The sequence below is a fragment of the Equus asinus genome, chromosome 24, assembly GCF_041296235.1.
Source record: "Equus asinus isolate D_3611 breed Donkey chromosome 24, EquAss-T2T_v2, whole genome shotgun sequence".
In the NCBI taxonomy this organism is placed as follows: Eukaryota; Metazoa; Chordata; class Mammalia; order Perissodactyla; family Equidae; genus Equus; species Equus asinus.
In genome coordinates this window covers 35,513,463-35,530,831 of record NC_091813.1, presented here as the reverse complement: position 1 = coordinate 35,530,831, position 17,369 = coordinate 35,513,463, and the positions used below count along the sequence as shown (strand labels likewise).

General features: G+C 40.1%; 1 long non-coding RNA gene across 4 annotated transcripts in view; it reads right to left on the bottom strand.

The window, feature by feature from the left end:
* Positions 1–16,358: 16,358 nt before the first annotated feature.
* Positions 16,359–17,369, bottom strand: part of LOC106848476 (uncharacterized) — an 885,659-nt gene continuing 884,648 nt past the window's right edge. For all 4 annotated transcript variants that reach the window (XR_011497674.1, XR_011497673.1, XR_011497671.1 and 1 more), the window contains one exon: positions 16,359–16,597. This is a non-coding gene — a long non-coding RNA (uncharacterized lncRNA). The remainder of the gene's footprint in view (positions 16,598–17,369) is intronic.

Here is a 17,369-nt window from a genome sequence, read left to right as displayed (position 1 = left end):
CTTGTTGACAACAACTAATTCTTTGCAACTCTCATTGTCAAAGTTTGGTGGAATTCAGATCACTTTCTACCCTTTCTAGCACTTTTTAAAATAAACTACTACAAAACAAAAGAATCATAGTTACAGTAAGGTTGTAAGAGACACAGTGATAATGACAAGGATGAATCACGTTTAAGATATTTTAAAACTAGTGATCAAAGGAGTGATTTCTAGTTGATGGAGAAGCTTTGAAACTTTGGGTCCAGTGAAAAAAGTATGAGTGAATGTTGTAGCACCTTTCTGTATTCCACTGAATTCCTTAGAATTAGAAACCCAAGAACATATTCAACAAAGCCACTGTTATCTGTTCTTATTATAGATGCCAGAATTCACTCCCAGAGCAACAGAACCAAGGTCACTGGCAGCCCCGAGGAAGAAGGAAAGAGACAAATCCCAGAGACAAAGACGAGCAACTCAGCAATGAAGAAGTAAGGATGATTGGATGGATTTTCTCCATCCAGCATCCTAACTGGTAAGTAATACCTTCTGCCTCTTTAAGGTAACTATTTATTTGCCCTGGAATGGACAGAGAACATTTGCTTTAGCTTTGAAAAAAAAATATGCGCTCTAATGGATGGAAGAATCAAATTATATCAGAAAAGGAAGCACTTTAAGCTTTATTGCTGTAGATCACTCTGCCTCCAGCTGTGAAACTGATTGATGTTTAAAGCCCCTGAGGCACTGACAGCTGTGGTGGCTGCTTCAAATAAGAAAAAAAAGTGTGTGAGTGTGCATGCGGGTGTGAGTGAATGAGTGTGTAAGCATGCATAGGTGGGGTAAGGAACTAGGTAGTGAAAATTTATTTTCATAACTTTCCTCTAAAGATTCTTCCTAAAATTCTTCTAAAACAGATAGAAGGATAGAAAGATACTTAGGTTAAATATTTAATAAATACTTAGATAAATAGAAAAGTGTGTGTGTGTGTGTGTGTGTGTGGAGAGAGAAGGATCTGTATGCTCAGTTAAGTGAATGCTTTACGTCTGTGTCACTAGATGCAGGATGGATGAGTAGTGAAAGGAACCAGTGGTAAGGTTCTTGGTCTTGTTTAACATAAACTAATCCAGTTTAGGATTAGAGATGATTCAATAAACAGTTGCAAGGTATAATTGAATTGATTGAAAAGCTACCTAGACTGGAAGTAATGCTTTGTTCTTGCTTTCCCAATGCAAGGATTAGACCCATTTTGGAATATTTCTTATATGAAGAACAGGGCACTGCTGGGAAGGACTTTAGTCCTATTAAATAATCCAAATATTTCTCTTTTTTTTGAGGAAGATTAGCCCTGAGCTAACTGCTGCCAATCCTCCTCTTTTTGCTGAGGAAGACTGGCCCTGAGCTAACATCTGTGCCCATCTTCCTCTACTCTATACATGGGATGCCTGCCACAGCATCGATTGCCAAGTGGTGCCGTGCCCGCACCCGGGATCCGAACCCGGGAACCCCGGGCCGCCGAAGCGGAACGTGCGCACTTAACCACTGCGGTGCCAGGCCGGCCCCTAATCCAAATGCCTCTTAAACCTACACTTTCCACCCAGCATTACAGCTGGAAACACAAAGGTTGGGTGTGGAAGAGTTTCTGCCCCGATGATGTAGATGGATGCCCAAGGAGGACATTTGGCATTAGTTTACATTTGCATAAAGCATGTCAAGACCTTATCAGACTCCTGAAAAAATCTACAGATTTCCTCTACTCTTTTGTGCTCAATCCAAGAGAGCAAAGTTATAACGTGACAAGGGTACTTTTCTTTATATTGAAGGAATAGTGGGAAACTAACAGAGTTGGTGTTTATTTGTGTATACATGGGAGATCCTGGAATAGACACATTTTGAAGGGGAAGAGATAGAGTCTAGCACCTCTGATGTAAACTTCTTTAAAAATGGAACTAAAGGGTAAGCCCTGGTGACCTAGTAGTTAAGTTTGGCATACTCTGCTTTGGTGGCCCAGGTTTGGCTCCCGGCCAAGAACCTACACCACTCATCTGTCAATGTCCATGCTGTGGCTGCAGCTCCCATATAAAATGAGGAAGGTTGGCAGTAGTGGTTAGCTCAGGGTGAATCTTCCTCAGCAAAAAAAAAAAAGAAAGAAAGAAAGAAAGAAAAACTAAAAATGTGTTTATAGGATCAGCTAGGATGAGCTGGTTAGAAGTCTTATCTTAGGATGAGTTTTTGAAATCTCAACTATTCATAAGAGTATAATGGTCTTTTTAATTGGACCTCTTAGTACTCTTCAGTGAGCACTTTTCCCAGAGAAAAACCCCTCCTAATCCCATTATAAGCCTGCAGTTTTCCTTCCTGCTGTCTGCTGAAGGCTTTCTCCTACATAGCCTTCAAAATTTTTCAGCTTGCCTCCTTTTTTTTTTTTTTAATAATTTCATTCTTGCATGGTGAGTTAAATAGTTTAAATTGATTTCTGAGACCTATCAGCCTGGAAATTAATTTAAAAATTTATTAAGAACGTTTCAAAGGAATGCTTGTGCTTATTCTTTCTCACCTACAACTTTCATATTATTTCAAGCTCCACTCCCCGAGCTTGTAAACAGAGGCCTCAAAAGACAGTTGGGAGAGAAATAAGCTGTTTTTGTCGTGAAAATAATTGTAAAATTGTATCTTTGTGGCATGGCAAATATTGCTATTATTTTCCTAGTGGCATAACTAAAATGGAGAAGAATATGATCATTGTGCAAGATGCATCTTTAATGATTTTGTTTCTTTTGTGGAATATTCTTTGTTCTTAGGCTGGGTTTGTTAATATAATTCTCTTGCAGTTCAGGTGACAATGCCCAGTTCCCTATCTCCTTACTCTCCAATGTGAACATTAACTCCCCGTTATCCTTTTGGGTCAGGCCACTATCTACCATGGCACATGTCTCTCGTCTCTTACTGATCCCTAGCAGGGGAGAAATCAGACGGACTGAGACTCCACAAGAGTACCATCTCTAGGGTTTCTATATAAGAGTGGCTGGGGTGAAAATCCAGTGGCAAGGGAGAGCTACTTGTCTTAAGGCAGCATTTGTTTAGAAAATACACTATTTTAAATATGCGTTTGTGTTATTTGGAGTGTCTGTGGGGTATGCGGGGGCTAAAGCCATGCCAACACTGATAATTACCCTTAGAGACACTGCCACCTATTAGGCTGCACTTTTTTTTTTGAGGAAGATTAGCCCTGAGCTCACATCTGCCACCAATCCTCCTGTTTTTGCTGAGGAAGATTGGCTCTGAGCTAACATCCATGCCCATCTTCCTCTACTTTATATGTGGGATGCCTACCACAGCATGGCTTGACAAGCGGTGGGTAGGTCCACGCCCAGGATCTGAACCAGCAAACCCTGGACCACTGAAGCTGAATGTGTGAACTTAACCACTGCACCACCGGGCCAGCCCCATAGGCTGCACTTTTGAAACTATTCTCTTCCAAATCAGTCCTCAGAAGGAAAGGCAGTTAAACTCCCTGACGTTCAGTGACCCACAGTGATATACAGGAAATGTGGTAATATTGGGAAAATAAGTAACACAACTGTACACATTATGGAATGTGGAACTCTACCATACCCCATGTTTTCATTTTCTTATATTATCTTTTCAAAAGTTTTCACATATATTGTTTTATCAGATCATTTGTTCCTTCAACAGATATTTGACTACTTACTACATGTAAGGCTTTCTCCTAGAAACTGGATATACGGTAATGGACACAGCCTCAGTATATAAGAAAGGCATGGTTCCATACAGTCATGGAGTGCATATTATAGAAGGATGGATGAATGTTGAATACTTAACTGTAAAGTGAATAATTTAGTTATGATTATTATTAATGCCTGCAAGAAGTTTGGGGGAACTGACCTTGCTTTGTCTTTGCGGACACAGAAGATTTCTCTGAGGAAATGGTATTTAACTAAGATCCTAAGGACAAGTAGGACTTTGCTTGTTGAGGGACTGCAGTGATGATGGTGATAAACCTCCAAGCAGAAGGAGAGCATGTGCTAAGACTACATAGAGGCAAGAAGGGACCTGGGTCTTCTGAGGAAAAGGAAGAAGGTCACTGTGGCTGAAGCCTCAAGAGTGGACAGGGTAAGAGAAGCCAATTCTCACAATGACCCTGGAAATGATGTACGCAGGCACGCTCTACGATGCTTTAACAGATTTGGTTGAGCTTGACTGGATTATACCAGAGCCTTTGCTCTGCCCTCACCCCATTTCACTCTTCCTTTGCTACATACCCTTTAAGTTTCAGCTACACATTAAGTAGCACTTCTGGAGTGTAAGAAATAGAAATGTTCACTGGCAATTAAAAACAAAGACTCTATTGGAAGGAGATTGGGTAACCTCCAGAACTGAAGGAAAAGTTAAATAACCAGGACTCAGTTAGATAAAGAATGAGAGCAATTCCAGAGAATTCAATAGTAGCAACTCTTAGAGAGTCCCTTCAGCCCATTCCATCAGATGGCCCAGTTTAGGAGAGAAGAGTCTGATTGGCCTGGCTTGGGCCAAATGACTATCTCTGGGTTTACCAGAGGGGTGATCCCTGGATTACCAGTTCCAGGAGAATTGCAGAGCAGGAGGAAGGGCAGTGCACTAAAGGAAGGCATGATGAGTGTACTGGGTGCCAACCAATTACCTCCAAGCAAGTTGGTACCACCTTCTGTCCTTCCCATTTGGCTCCCAGCGAAACTGCCATTTAGTGTATATTGGCTGCTGCTTTCCAGAGTGACAGCACGGCAGGGAGACAAGGGGAGGTCTACACCCGAGGCAGAAATCTCTTATGTGAGTTCAAAGACTTTGGTCTCCGGACCTCAGGCCAGAACTTGTGACTGAAGCCCTCAGGAACCCACTGTCTTCCAGAAGACATTTGTGCTGAGGGACTCTTTTCTGAGAAAGTAATACTTGGATTACTATTTTCCAATCAGATAAACAAGAACGCCTTTTAAAAAATCATTTTAGCCATTTCTCTTTTTATTTTCAAATGCATCATTCTTTTTTTAATTGAACTTTTGCTTTTAAAATGGTGGATGCAAAAGGGCAGCCCAGATGGGTGCAAGAACAATTACAACCTTAGAAAGCAGTCTCACTATTGAAAAAGCTGACAGTTGTTTTTTTTTTCTTTTTAGTACATCTTTAAAAATAGTTTTAGGAACATTATGTGTTCATTTAAAAATTTTAAGAATACTGGAAAAATACATATGAGAATTTATATAAGAAAATAAAAATCACACATAGTGAGATAAACACTTTTGACATGGGATGTACTCCTTCTAGTCTTCTTCTTCGCATATTTATATGTGTTTTCTAACAGTAGGATCATATTGGGTGCCGGCCCAGTGGCATAGTGGTTGGGTTTGCATGCTCTGCTTTGGTGGCCTGGGGTTTGCAGGTTCGGAACCCAGGCACAGACCTGCACACTGCTTGTCACACCATGCTGTGGCAGCATCCCACATACAAAATAGAGGGAGATTGGCACAGACGTTAGCTCAGGCCAATCTTTCTCACCAAAAAAAAAAAAAAAAAAAAGAGGGGTCTCATATTGTACACAGTTTATAATTGTGCTTTTTTTCACTTAACATTAGACAATGGCCATTCTCTGGGTCATTAATCTTCAACAGCGTGTTCTTTCAGATGCCTGCTTAGAATTATGTTATGGGTAAATCACAATTTATTTAGTCATTCCTCAACACTCATGAACATTTGGTTAGGCTGTAAGTTTAATTATAAATCCTGCTACAGTGAGCATTCCCAATACATGAAACTCTGTATGTGTGTCTGATTATTGTGATAGGTTATATTCCTAGGAGTGCAATTACTAGGTCAAGGAGTAAAAACATTTTAACCAGAAAATTTTACTAATTTACTCTCAGAACCTTTGAAACCATCGAGCTAATTTACCACTCCTCACAAAATTCATCATGGAGAATTTGGCAAATGCAGAAATGTGTAAGAAATGAAAAATCCTCTGTAATGTCTTCAGAGGTAATTGTGGTTAACATTTCAATTCTAATCCCTCCCAGTGTTTCTTCTATATCCCTCTGTATATACGCACTACCTGTGTGAAAGTTTATGCAGAATCTGGAGCTTTGCTCTATCTATGGCTGTATTTCCAGCTTTATTCATTTTCCCATTTAAGAATAATCTTTAAGAAATTTTTCTTAACGGTTTATAATATTCCATCCTATGGAACTTATGTGTTAAATATTTAGGTTGGTTACCTCTGATTTTTAATATAAATAATGCTTTGATGAACATTCATATATAAATCCGTGTACAGCTCTGATGAGAACCTTGGCATTAGTTTCTAGAGGTGGAAATATTTGAGCAAAGAGCCTAAGTATTATAAAGATTTTTTATACCTACTGCCAAATGACCTTTCTGAAAGGTTTTAGCACTTTATAATTCCACTTGCAGAGTATGAGAGTATGAGAGCATCCATTTCTCTCTAGCTTCCCTAACATTGAGTATTATTAATATTTTCCCATCTTGGCTATTGACTACTCAAAAGTAGTACTTTGTTTCTTTAATGTTCATGTCTTTGATAACTCGTGATTTGGACTTTTTGTGTTAATTATCCTTTTGTATTTTCATTTTGTGATTTTCCAGTGAAGCATCTCTGCAATTTTTTAATTCAAAGACTTCTCTTTTCCTTATTGGATTATAAGAGCTACATAATAAAAACAGATCTCTCAGGAAGAACGTCAAGAAGCTCTTCTCTTGGAGATTCCAGGACTAGCAGCAGCAACTCCTGGGAACCTTGTCAAACATGGGAATTCTCAGATCCCAGCCCAGCCCTACTGCAAGCTGTCTTCACAAGCCTTATATGTGGTTCTGATTGATTCATGCTGAAATTCGGGCGCCACTCAGTTAGAACCAAGGTGCCTTCTCAACACAACAGGATGCGATCGCTCTCTCCTCTGAATGCCTATAGACCTGGTTTGTGTCGATTGAATCACGTGAAATTGCTAATATATGACTTTTCCTGAACAGCAAAAATGGCGATTTCATGTGCTCTAAACTTTTATATCTCTAAGGATAATTTTTACCAGAGATGGCATTCAAATATTAAAACTTGGTACCAGTTTGATCTTCATCAATCAGAATGGGTTCCCTCATTGAGACGGGGTCCCTCATGACTCTTTCTGGGCAGGTTTTTAACACCTCAGTTGCCAGAGGAAGAGCTGGGAAAATGAAGGTCCTCGAAGAGGGGCTGGGTGGCTGGGATGGGGTGGCACTGGTCAGGTTTGGGACAGCATTTATTTATCAATCTGTCCAAAAGTCTACAATATTTTTACAACTAGAACAGCTGTACCTGTGCGTACCTGAGCTGGACGTCTGCTCTGTTGCTAGGCTCGATTCTGTATCAGTGTTCTTGGTGTAATTGTATTGTTCTCCTTGTATGCTTGCAAATTCTTTGAGGTTAGAAACTATGCCCTCTGCATCTTTTTACAACCTGTAGAAGTAAATATTATGCATTTCACATAAAAAGTGTTTGTCGAACAAATATTGATTTTCCATTATGGCTCGCTATAAGGAGGAAGAAACGAGATTTTGAGACTATCCTGCTTAAATAGAATACACACAAAGAGATGAATGAAGTCCTTAAGGATTTCATATTGTAAGTAGCATAGTTTATTTATTTCCCTGGATCTATATATACATGACAGAACTTTCTAGTGTGATACTTAACTGCTGCCTGTAAAGAAACGTCCTCTGGGAACAGAACTCAAAGGAGTCTTAGTGTTTCAGGCTTCAAGAGAATAGTTTTCTCCAGGACCCTACCTTTCCCTCCAGCACCTCTACAGGCTTCTCCCTGAAGAGTGAATTAAATGCTAGGCTCTTTGTTCCTCTGTCCTTCCATTGCCACCTACTAGGCCAAGTACACTGTGTTCTGAAGCCCAGTGGAACACAGTCGTATCTTTGAGCAAATGCTGAGAACACCGCTAGTGACAAGGACATTTGTGATTTCGAAGCTTTTTAAAATCTAACTGTTTGGATATACTTTTAAAATATATTTTTGTATAGGATAGTCCGGAGTGAAACTGTTTGTTATTGAAAAATGTAACCAGAGAAAAACTTTTATAAATGTTATTAAATCCTCCTAACATTTTCTTATAAGTAAATATCTAAATCTGTGCTGTTTTCCCAAATTCAGCAAGCAAGAGTTACTGCACAATATATCACGTTGTTATGACAACTGATGATCTAGAACACGTAAAACCTGTAAGGATGAAGCACACCATTCAGCATAATGCACTTTATTCTGTTAAAAAGAAAAGTTACTTTTTCCTCTGCAAATGAGACAATATGATGGGGAAATTAAATTAAATGGTGATGTTATTCCCTGAGGGCAAAACAATTCCATTCAATAAATTAATTTTACATCAGTAACTCTTTCTTTTCTCGAAACTGACAGTAATAACCTGACAGCTTAAAGCTCTAATAAACTTCAAGATCAGAATGACTTCTCTACTTGTACAAAAGGGAAGTCAGGACTATCACAGGTATGCAAATCCTTCACTATTCATCGCAAAGAGGAGAAAATCCTCCAAATTCAATTTAACTAACTGCATTTACTTGATGAAACAGAGCACTTAAAATAGTTTTTGACAGCATGTGGTTTGGGCAGCCTAACTCCCATTCTTTGGGAAGGCCTGTAAACCTTACTGACATATTACATTAAGCTATTCTAAATAAATAACACTTGAAATCTGGAAATGTATCAGAGAAAGAATTCTATCATCCTAATGCAAAAAAGAGGGAAGGGGAGGAAGAAGAAAAATGTGATGAAGCAGATGACTTTGCTAAAACCAGCACGTGCCAGTGCTTCAGTCTAGTGACTTAGGGATTTGTGGGAGCCTCCAAATTTTAAGCAATTGCACCTATCTAGGAGCTACTGTTTATACTGAGCAGCAGCAAGAGGAACTTGAAGCTTTGTGCCTTTGTTTCCCCATCTCGACCTTTACTATCCTCAAATGAGTCAACAAGAACAAATATTAACCCCCAGGCATAGAAGAAGTCATCTCTTTTGCTATTCTTCTCATAAAAACTTTATGTTTCTCTGAAAGTATTTTACAACCATGACAGAAAACATTATCACTGATTCCGGTAGACTCGCACTGGCCGAAACCTGGGAATTCAGCCAGAACTGAAGAATAAGTCCTCCTTTGCATCCTCTCCAGGGTATGACTTCATCGCTAATACTTTTGTACGTACACACCAAGTCTTGGGTAAAAAACCAGATGTATTGTGCCAAGAATCACTGCACTTATCATTTTTCATTTCAAATGATACTGATGAATGATTTGTGAATGTAAAAAAAAAAAAAACCCATTAAATGGAATAATAAAGAGTTGCTCAGTTTCTTTGCTGCATTGAGTCGTTCCAATTAGAGGCTGAAGGAGCCCCCATTGCTTTTTTATCATTTAAGTTTATGACATAGCACATATCCTAGAGGGTCCAGCATCCTGAAGACTCAAAGAAGAGATGCCACCTGTACATCCAAATAGAATACAGAGGTTTGCTAATCTGCAGGAAAAAAACCATGGGTCTCTCTGAAGCAGGAGGCATATGCTGCCTGTTTTCTAGAAAGTACAATTTAATTGCTATGGTTCTGCAATTATTCACAAATCATGTTGAACACTGAACAATTAATCCCAAATCTTAGCTCGACAGCCTTTACTACAGCTAGCAAGTTATATTTTAAAATGTTTAAGGCAGTTAGCTGAGCACATTTTTTAGCTCATGCTAACAAACTGCTCAAGGTTTTGTCATCTTTGCCATCAATCAGTCTAACCCATAAACTGTTTTTTGAATGGAGTGCTGAAGTGTCACACTAAAAAAGGGAGAAGACTTTTGGGGACAGCCTGGTGGCGTAGTGGTTAAGTTCATGCGCTCTGCTTCAGTGGCCTGGGGTTTGTGAGTTTGGATCCTGGGTGTGGACCTAAACACTGCTTGTCAAGCCATGCTGAGGTGGTGTCCCACATACAAAATAGAGAAAGATTGGCACAGATGTTAGCTCAGCAACAATCTTACTCAAGCAAAAAGAGGAAGATTGGCAACAGATGTTAGCTTAGGGCCAATCTTCCTCACCAAAAAAAAAAAAAAAAAAAAGGAACACCTCTGCCTGAAAGAGTCTCAACCTCTCCCTCTCAAGAGAAGGGTCTTAGCCAATTCCTTTGTGAAGGGTTCCCCAGGAAAGAAATGAGGCATTTATTTGGCTTTTACTACTGAAATCTCTAGTGCCACCAGAGAGCAAACAAAAGACTCTCAACCTCATCTCTCCATTGGAAGAAATAGGTTATTTTGTTGCCTAAAAGTGGAAAGCCAAAGAAGACTCTATGTTTTTTGCTGGACTCCAATGACCAATACTTACTATAATCCGGCACTCAAAATGGTTTAGCTCTTGTCTCTCACTTGGTGGGTAACAAGATGAAAACAGACCTGAAAAGGTCACACAGGTAATTTCAATAGGCACCTTAAGGCAATTTTAGTCTTACCTAACTGCTCTCAAAGGGCTTGTTTAATGGCCCTATTACAGGGGTGATTCTGTAACAATATAATGGGTATCATAACAATACCTCCACCAGTTGTCTTACATTTCATTTAAAGTCAACACTAGGAAATGACCACTGTTACTTAGAATGAATGATAAGAAGAAAATGCCTTTCTTAGTTGAAAAACAGCAAAAAGATCTTCAACAAAACCCTCTGAAATGTCTGCTGTAGATCCCTAGTGACATAGAATTCCAACTCAACTTCATCCTGCTATGAAGTTCCTTAAAGTCTGGAACCAGTTACACTTCATTCACTCATTTTCTCATTTATTCACCAGGCAACAATTCTTATCAAATACCTAATATGTGCCAGGCATGACGCTAGGGACAAAGAAGAGAATAAAACAAACAAAGGCCCATGCTTATCTGAAGCTCATAGTCACAAGGATTGGCAAGCTTTTTCTACAGAGGGCTAGATAATAAACATTTTTGGCTTTTGGGGCCTAATGAAAGCAGCCGTAGACAACACACACACAAATGGGTATGGCTGTGTTCCAACAACTCTTTACTAACAAAAACAAGTGGGGAGCTGGATTTGGTGCATGGGCTGCAGTTTGCTGAACCTCTAACATCTAGTGGGGGAGTCAGACAAAAAAAGAAAAAGGTAAGTGATGTATTTATTAAGAAGAAAATTTAAAAGGAGAATGGCGATAGAAGTGTTGTGTGTGCACACGTGTGTGTGCGTGTGCTTTGGCATATAGTTTGCAATTTTAGGTAAGGTGGCCAGGGAAGTTTTCAACTGAGTGAGGACTTAAAGGAAGTGAATGAATCTAGAGTAATAACACTTCAGGCAGGGAGAACTGCAGGTGCAAAGGCCCTGAGGAATCCCACATGGAGTGCTCCAGTCAATGGTGTCCAGTGATCAAGGGGGACAGGCAGTAGGAAAAGGTGAGGTCAGAGAGGAAAGAAAGAGAGAGGCAGCAAATGTGGGAAGTGGGACTATTTAGGTAATTGTAAAGACTTTGGTTTTCTATCCGAGTGAGATGGAAAGCCAAAGAAGGAATTTGAGTAGAGTAGAATGAGTACCTCGGTTGCTGCCCTGACAGAGAGATTGCAGGGAGGCCAACGTGGAAACAGGGAGACCACGGGGGAGGCTAAGTGGTCATCCAGGCAGGAGTCAACGATGACCTGGACCAAGGTGACAGCAGTGGAGGTGATGACAAGTGATGGGCATTGAAGTTGTGTTTTTAAAGTACAGCCAGTATTTCCTGAGCATTTGTGGGATATAAGAGAAAGAAAAGCGTGAGGAGTAACTCCAAGGTTTTAACTTGAGCAACTGGAAGAATGGAATTGCCATTTATTGGAACGAGTACACCCACAGGAAGAGCAGAGCCTATCAGCGCCATGTTTTGGAGGGATTAAGTTTGAGATTATTTTTAAACATTGAAGTGGTGATCTCAAATAGTCAATTGGATATATTAGTTTGAAGTTGAAAGGAAAGTTCTAGGCTGGAATTATAAATTTGCAAATTGTCAGCATATAGACGGTACTGGAAGCCATGAGACTGAATGAGATCACTAAGGAAATGAATGTGGAGAGGAAAGAAATGTCTGAAGACTGCACCCCAGGCCACTCCAATGTTGAGAAGTGAGGGAGGATGGGAACAATCGGCAAAGAAAACAGTCCCTTTACTCTCAGGCACTTTAGATATCGGTTTGCATCTTTGAATACATTACGTGTTTTAAAATTACAAACATAATTGACAGCTGAAAATAAGGGCAAACATTTTACACAAATTCAAAGACAAAATTAAAAATAACAATATTTTGTTCTTCATTGGGATCTTTGTTGGGCCTGATACTTCTAGGCCCAAAGCATACAAAATACAAACCACACAGGAGAGATGCGTTTGACTCTGTTTCTCTCTGAGGACAGGGCCTGGGCCTTTTCCATCTTTATGCCCAGTGCCTGGTACATACTAAACTTTCACATCCTTTTCTGCAGCATAACTGATTTTAAGTGGAGTCCCTGACCAAATTACTTATATTAATCTGAAGATTGCTGTGTTTGAGAAAGTAAAACTAGGTCTCCAACTGTTCCATTTTACATTCAGAATTTTATATTTTATATTCCTAATAAACTTTTACAAATGTCGTTCCCACACTGCCTGCACAAGGCAACAGCTACCTGTTGAAAAGCAAATCAATTGTTTGACTGTTTCATGTCAAACAGTTGGAAGTATATGATATTGTAGTAAATGGCTGTGGCAAAGAGGCGAATGACATATTCTAATCCTGATTTTCCCATCAGTGTAATCTTGGCAAATCAGTCTCTCTGGGTACAGCTTTCTCATCCATAAATTGCATGTGCTAACATCCTTTCATAACATTTTGAATATTTCTTTTCTATTGTATTGACAAATTACTTTGGCTTAGGTTAAATTTTCCAAATGATATATGCTAATAAATGGTGGTGATATATGTTATATAATTCTTTAACTGTATAGTGAATTCAGTATTTTTCCAAAATATTTCACATACATTTTATATTTCACATGAAATTCAAAGGGCATGTACCATTTTCCATTTGAACAGATGCAGTATCTTCTAGGCTGAATTTGCATTTTCTCTACACAATAGCAACAAAACAAAACAAGGAAGACTTTTCAAATAAAGGTGAAGAAGTAGATGGAAATGATAGTCACTTAATAAGCACGGCATTGACTGCTTCCATCTTCCTTTTTTCTCCATGCTCTTTTCGTGTTCTGCCAGATTGTCTCCTAGCTGGAGGTGACAGACAGCCCTGGTCCAGATTGCATCTACAGACAACCCATCTGGGAATTGTCTCTTCGAGTTTCAAAGATGTTCCCTGTGGCAAAATCCACTTTGTAAGTCTCTTTTCAAACTTGAGGTTCTGTTTAAATGCGTTTTAACAGTCATGCTCTTGTGTGTGATTGGGGTGCATAGTTCTGCAGACGCTAGTGGACACTTCCTACAATCATTGCTCAGGAGCTGTGCCCCGTGTGGAGGCACCCTGGGAGTGGAAACAGTCTTGGCTTGACTACCTATTACTGCCATTTTGTGTTTGCTATTCCTTCTGTCTTATCCTTTCCGTAAAGACTTCTTTCCTCATTTTTCAGATTTCCTACTAAAGCATACACAGGACCAGGGGAATTTTTGGAGGAAAAGTGGCTTTGTCCAATTTAACTTTTTGATTCTTCCCATATTTACCCCATACAGGTACAGGTCATTTACGTAACATCTTGTGAAACATTTAATATATATAATACATTACATTTTAATGGTATGCTAGGATGGACAAGAGAGGTTTGTAGTGCTGGTTCTCTATGTTGAAGAACGAGGGTGGAAAGATGCTTGTCTGTCTTGGCCAAATGAGATGAAAAGGAATGCCTGACTTGAGCACAAGGGATGACAGTGATATGCAACTGAGATACTGGGGCTGGGAGCAGAGAAGAGAAAGATACGAAAGTAGTGGGGCAGGTAGGGAATTCAGAATTTCCACTCAAGGTGGAATTTTCAGATGAAAAGGAAGCTTAATGGAAGCAGTAGAGAAATATATTGTAGCATCCTTTTCACTCTTAGAGCATTTGGCTATGAATACAACTGTTTTCGCCTCCCTTTCTAATAACAAATTGAGCCTATATCCTTTTTAGATACAGCAGGATGGGGTGACACAGTTAGATCTGTGAAGGCTAAGTTTCAAGATTATTAAATTTTCGACAGTCACACTGTTAGCTGTTCTCCCAACAAAGTACACCACAGAAATGAGATAGTAGCATGCCACCATGTCACTTTTAGTGTGAGCAGAATAAGCCAGTTCAAGTATTGATGGTGCTAGCAATATTCTCTTCTTGGGGCAGGAATCATATGGAGACGAATGTAATCACAGAAGAGATGCTGGAGAATGTAAATTTTAAGAATGAAATGGAGCTTTATTAAGCAAGCTTATTAAGAATATTCCAGTTAATTTTCTACAGGAGATATGGAGGAAGAAAACTCATGACGTGTGATAAATTCCCTGGGGAATTTTTAAAGAATAGTGGATTGTTCCCAGAGAAAGATAAAAGACCTGGGAACAATATGATGGCACTGGTGGATGAATCCCAGCCGAGAGATCCGGCTTTGGGGAAAGCAATAGCATAAGTGATGCTAGATGATGCTCCAAGTGCAGGATTTGAGGGACAAAATAGAGCAGGAGCCAAGGGCAGAATATGAACTATGGGTTGAACCCACAAGAGTAACATGATGGTTAATTTTTTATGTCAACTTAACCGGCCTAAAGGATTCCCAGGTAGCTGATAAAACATCATTTCTGGGTGTGCCTGTCAGAGTGTTTCTGGGAGAGATTAGTATTTGATTCAGTAGACTAAGTAAAGAGATCGGCAGCCTTCATCAGTGGGGGTAGGCATCACTCAATCGCTTGAAGGCCTGATTGGAACAAAAGAAGACAAAGCAAGGGAGAATCCTCTCTCTCTTCTTGAGCTGGGATGTCCATTTTCTTCTGCCCTTGAACATCAGAGTTCCTGGTTCTCGGGCCTTCAGACTGGGCCTTACACGGGCAGCCTCTTGGTTCTCAGGCCTTTGACTTTGAACTGGGAGTTACACCATTTGCTCCTCTGGTTCTCAGGCCTTCACACTGGGTTGAATTACATCACTGGCTTTCCTAGTCCTCTCACTTGCCTAGAGCAGGTTGTGGGACTTCTTAGCTTCCAAACCCACATGAGCCAATTCCTGTAGTAAATCTCCTCTTCTATCTATATATATGCTATTGGTTCTGTTTCTCTGGAGAACCCTGACTTACACAGGTAATGTTATACGAATAGAATGCTTCAGCAACTTAAAGTGCAGGCAAGCACTGGGAAGCATAGAAGATCTTACCTCATCTGACACATCAGTAAACATTTAAAAGAAGATGGCTCCTAGACAAGACAGGCTGTTGATTCTAGAAGAGACCTTTAGCATAGAAATCCCTGAGGAAGCATATCCCTATATCCTGGTCTTGAAAGAATATAAAATGACTTCCATCTTTGGTATAAGGCTAGAGAAATGTTGTAAGGTAGGGTAGTTGAGATTAGACAAATCAGCAAAGACCAAAATAAATTCTGTCAGGAGCTCATGAAGGGCCAGCATCAGCTAGTCAGCCTTAGAAAGCTTGAGAGGTATTTGTGCCCTCCAGGGTTCTCCCTGTTGTCACAATAAGTTCTCACTGAAAAGAGAGAAAGCTAAAGTTTTCAAGAATCAGAAAGAAACAGGATGGTATCTCATTTAGATTTCTTTCTTAATAAATACGCTAACAGTAACTGTAGAGAGGCTAGTTATTGCCCACTTATAAATGGTTGGGTGTGGAAACTTATAAGCCTTTCTTTTATGAGGATGAAGGGAGTAGGGGGCATCTCCCATCTTCTCTTCTCCTCTCCGCTATGCCTTGAGCATCATCCCCCTTCTGCTTACTAGTGTAGGGAGGAGGTAGACACTGGCAAATTGTGAGAGCCTGGGAGGATTCCGCCCTAATGTCAGGTGAAAAATTAGGAATAGTAGAGGTGGCTGAGAAACTGGTGTGGGCTTCTGGACTGATCAGATGGAAACAAGAAGCAAATAGTTCTAATCCACACTAGCATCCCAAGCTCTAAACACTCCAACCTGGACTTAAAATTTCAATCAAGTCTATCTCTTGGAGACTGGTGAGACCCCAGGAAAATGAGTCAGAAACAATGGAAAAAGAGGTACACTGTTTTAGTTTTTCATTATTGTAACAAATTACCACAATTTTAGCTGTTTAAAACAGCGCACATTTATTTTCTTACAAGGTATTATCTCACAAGCTAGGCGTAGTTGGGTTTTCTGCTCAGGGTCTTACAAGGCTGAAATCAAGATGTTGACTTGGTTGTGTTCTCATCTGGAGCTCAGGGTCTTCTCTGAACCTCATTCGGGTTGTTGGCAGAATTCAGATTCCCAATAATTTATCTCTTTTTAGTTCCTTGCGGCTGAAGAATAAGGCCATCACTCTTAGAGGCCACCTCTCTCCACAGGCAGGTCCCAGCACGGCTGTTTGCTTCTTCAAGACCTGCAAGAGAACATCTCTCTTAAGGAAAGGCCAGGAAAGGGTCTTTCAAGGATCCTTCCTGATTAAGGCCCACCTGGGATAACCTCCCTTTTGATTAACTCAGGTTCAACCAATTTGGAATTTTAATTGCATCTGCAAAATCTCTTCACCTTTTCACAGGAGTTACATTCTATCAGATTCACTGGTCCCACCTACACTCTAAGGGAGAACATTATACAGAGCCTGTATACCAGATGGCAAGAACATTGGGGGCTATCTTAGATTTCTGCCTACCACATGTGCCAAACGAGGCTATAGGCAGATGCCAAATAATAATTATTTTTCAATTATTCTGTCCATGAGCAGTATCTAGCACCAGTTCCCTTTTAAGGTCTGAAAAAGTTAAAGATATTTGCAGTCCTAATATATAATGTTACTTACCTGAGGTATATTGTGTTGAGCATGGAGTCTCTGAGACATTGTGGGGGTGAGAAGACTGGTGGACACCATTGTTTTGCTGAGCCCTACCAGCCAGTTTGACCACAGTAGTCATTTTCATTGAGTTCAACCTCTACTGTGTGTTGTCCCCCTACAAAGGCACTACTGTGCTGGAGGGATCCGCCACCCTGCCCTTGCAGACCTTTGTGTGAACACCTGTGGTGAGACAGAAGCCTCATCTATTCCTCAGCAAAAACATTCCCAAATGTGAACAAGTGGGAGCTGAGTGTCAAGAGGTAGTCAAAGGCTGCTTTCATTGTGGATTTCTTTAGAGCCCAAGGAAGGAAACAGAGAT